The sequence below is a fragment of the Myotis brandtii genome, unplaced genomic scaffold, assembly GCF_000412655.1.
Source record: "Myotis brandtii unplaced genomic scaffold, ASM41265v1 scaffold312, whole genome shotgun sequence".
In the NCBI taxonomy this organism is placed as follows: domain Eukaryota; kingdom Metazoa; phylum Chordata; class Mammalia; order Chiroptera; family Vespertilionidae; genus Myotis; species Myotis brandtii.
The window spans coordinates 2,132,471-2,136,306 of record NW_005361955.1 but is presented as its reverse complement, the minus strand read 5'-3'; the positions used below and the strand labels follow the sequence as shown (position 1 = coordinate 2,136,306).

At 45.5% G+C, this 3,836-nt stretch overlaps 1 protein-coding gene across 2 annotated transcripts in view; it reads right to left on the bottom strand.

The window, feature by feature from the left end:
- Positions 1-3,836, bottom strand: part of TMCC1 (transmembrane and coiled-coil domain family 1) — a 170,663-nt gene that overhangs the window by 145,445 nt on the left and 21,382 nt on the right. For both annotated transcript variants that reach the window (XM_014542725.1, XM_005870028.2), the window contains exon 4: positions 2,671-2,921. The gene's annotated coding sequence lies outside the window, so the exon portion shown is untranslated. The remainder of the gene's footprint in view (positions 1-2,670; positions 2,922-3,836) is intronic.

Sequence of the window (3,836 nt, the reverse complement as noted above, 5' to 3'; positions counted from 1 at the left end):
CTTCTATAATTGAAACTTTGTAGCCTTGAGAGGAGCTCAGAGCCGGCCAGGGCAGGCGGGAGGGAAGCTTGGCTTCCTCCATTGCCAGGGGCAACCCACTCCTGCTCGCTCCAGCTCCGTGGCCACGGGCTGATGAAAACAAGTATCTGCGGTTTATTTACCTTCTATAATTGAAACTTTGTTGCTTTGAGTGTAACTTAGAGCCGGCCGCAGGCGGGGAACCACCTTGGCTTCCTCCATCATTGGAGCAAGCAAGCCTCCTGCTCGTTACAGCTCCGTGGCTGCCGGCCGCCATCTTTGTTGGCAGTTAATTTGCATATCTCGCTGATTAGCCAATGGGAGACGTAACGAAGGTATGGTCAATTGCCATGTTTGTCTATTATTAGGTAAGATACCGGAGGCCCAGTGCGCAAAATTCATGCACGGGTAGGGCCCCTAGGCCTGACCAACGATCAGGGTTGATCTGTAGAGCGACTGGCAAGGCGATCAGGGGGGCCCCCCTCTGGCACCCACCTTGGCTGGCCTGGCGCTGCCCACTCGTCATCCCTGCCCCCGCCACCACTGGTCGCCTCCCTCTGTGGGGTGACCGGTGGGGCAATCGGGAGGCCCCTGCTGGGACTCGCCTTGGTTGGCATGGCGTCACCCACTCGCGGGCCCCGCCACCCATCTCCCACCTCCCTCTGAGGGGCAACTGGCAGGGCGTTGGGGGGGGAGGCCTGTTGGCATCAGCCTTGGCTGGCCTGGCACTGCCCACTCACCGGCCTCGAACCCCGCCACTGCCCATCGGGGCCTGCGGGCTGCGGGCAGCTCCTGTGTTGAGCGTCTGCCCCCGGTAGTCAGTGCGCGTCATAGAGACCAGTCATTCCACCAGTCATTCTGCCGTTTGGTCAATTTGCATATTAGGCTTTTATTATATAGGCTAAGCTCTAAGAAGACAGTATTTTTGTCAGTTTTCTTTCCCAGTGCTCAGAGCACAGTACCACTCAATATTTTTAAATGCATAAAACAATAAACAAATAAGGTTTCTCTTCAAAACAGTATCTGATAAGACTGTATAAAATGGTCCCTTACCATTCAAACTGACATTTTCTCAGTATCACATAAAATAAATCAACTTTTTAAAAATTAATTTATTTATTTATTTATTTTGTTAATCTTCACCCAAGGATTTTTTCCATTGATTTTTAGAGAGAGTGGAAGAGAGGGGGAGAGACAGAGAGAAACATCAATGTGAGAGAGACACATCAATTGGTTGTCTCCCGCATGCCTGAAAAATAGACATAATTTTGATTAGTCTCCAAAAAGGAATAATAGTAATTACCTATCCTTTTTGCTCTAAAGTGACTTTTTAAAAAATCAGGTGCCTATATCCTATATAATAAAAGCCTAATATGCAAATTGACCAACAGTGGAATCATGACATGTTTTTCTTTTGTGAGAAGAAAAAAAATCCTGAAATAAGGAGTGCTCATTTCCTTTCAGTTAAAGTCCCTACAGTGACCATCTATCTATATAAAACCCTAATATGCAAATCGACTAAACTGTGGAATGACCGGTCGCTATGATGCACACTGATCACCAGGGGGCAGATGCTCAATTCAGGAGCTGCCCTCAGCCCTCAGGCCCCGACTGGTGGTGGGGGCAGGGGGCGGGGCCAGCAAGCAGGCGGTGCCAGGCCAGCCAAGGTGGGTGCCAGCAGGGACCCCCGATCACCCTGCCGGTCGCCCCACAGATCAGCCCTGATCACCATCCAGACCTAGGGAACCTACCCATGCACAAATTTCGTGCACCAGAACTCTAGTTTGTATATAAAGATTTCTGGTACCAAGAATTAACCAATCAGACATAACCTTATTATGCAACATGGCCAATAGATGCAACTCTATTGTATGACCTATATATTTATGGTTCAAGACAGGGCATTCACACTGGATGGCTATTGTTGTGTTGGCTATTGTCATTTTTTTCATTGACAATCTAAGGAAAAAGAGGTCAGTGCCCCTGACTAGTTAGGTATTGCTTGTTTTAAAAATTCTTGCAGCATACCCGTTGAAAACCACTGCTTTATATCAACAAAATAGTCTTCCACACAAATGTTCTCATCTGATCCTCAACAATCCTTTGAGGTCTGTGTAAAGCAAATAACAAAAAGCCTAGAGGTAAGAAAACATACTTTAACCCTCAAAGCATGACATAATGTCAAAACTGGGAATGAAGTCTCTTGATTTCTATGCTACCACACCTCCTCTTGCAAATGATATTGAAACAGACTATAAAATCACATAGCCATATTTATGCTGAAGATACTAAGCTTTCCCAAACCATTCAATGTCTATGCAGAATGGAAACAAACAAATTCAGTTCAAAAAAGTCACAATCTCAACTTGAGGAATAAGAATTCAAACTGCTTCTTGTCACTTACTACTATAAGTCTAACCCAGAGTCCAATGACATTTAGGAAGAATTTAAAGAATTAATTGTTATACTGCACATGAAGGAAGTTCTTACTAAGCTATGACAATTGCTAGAAAAAAGGGAGAATAGAAAGGTAGATGAAACCAGTGAATTGAGAACTGAGTTCTAAAGAGGAAAGTCAAGGTTATATCATTATTTTATAGTGCTCTGACTGCCTAAGTAATGCAATTTTGCAATAAAAGAAAAAAGACATACCTCCTCAAAATCCCAGCACAACAGCTTGGTTTCTTTGCATAGATGAGGATGAAACGTTGTAATCCAAAATGTTCCCAAAAAGGTTATTTTTTTAAAAGACATAGAAATAGAAGATCCATATGAAAAGAGATCCAATCTGGGAGGATGGAGACTATCTTCTAAATCTTGTGATCAAGAGCAGCTGTTTACCAATATCAGCATCTGAAGAAAGTGCTAACTGCAGTTGTGTCTTCTGAAGAGAGTAATACCTCCTGGGACAAAGGAGTAAGAGAAGGAAAAAGAAATACTACTGAATGCAAAGGAGTGGCTGGCAAACAATTACCACTCGTTAGTCTCAACATTTTTCAAGTTGGTATTAATGAATATTAAAAGATCAAGTGGAGGTAAATACAAGTGGGTGAGCCAACTGATAATGGGGTTATCAAAGACAGCAGCAATCAAAAGTACACTTCAGTCCTGGCCAGGTAGCTCAGCTGGTTAGAGTGTAGTCCCAATAAGCCAAGGTTCCAGATTCGATCTCCAGTCAGGTCACATACAAGAAGCAACCAATGAATGCATAAATAAGTGGTACAACATATCGATGTTCTCTCCCCCCCCCCCCCCCCAATCAATAAATAAAATGTAAAAACAAAAACAAAAACAAAGGTACACTTCAGCAGGTGATCCAGTTCTCTATTTCATGATTTTTATAGTAAGACTAGTGACCTCCTGCATGCATTCATGCAAATTGAAAGGAAATTAATTAGAAGGTGGCTGGCAGGGCGGGACTGGGTAAGACGAGCCAGACACACCTCCCACAGTCCCTTCCTGTTGGCCACACCTGGGGCAGCGCCGTGGCTCAAAGGGCATCTGCCAAGTGAGCAAGGTCCCTCCGGCAGGTGGGGTCCCTCGGCCTGGCCTGCAGGGATCAGGCCCGAACTGGCTCTCCAACATCCCCTGAGGGCTCCCAGATTGCAAGAGGGCGATTCACCGTAGCTCGGCAGCTCCTGCGTTGAGCGTCTGCCCCCTGATGGTCAGTGCACATCATAGCTACTGGTCAGAGCATCTGCCCCCTGGTGGTCATTGAGTGTCATAGCTACCGGATGGACAGTTGGTCAGATAGTCGCTTAGCCTTTTATATATATACTAGAGGCCCGGTGCACAAAAATTTGTGCACTCGGGGGGGG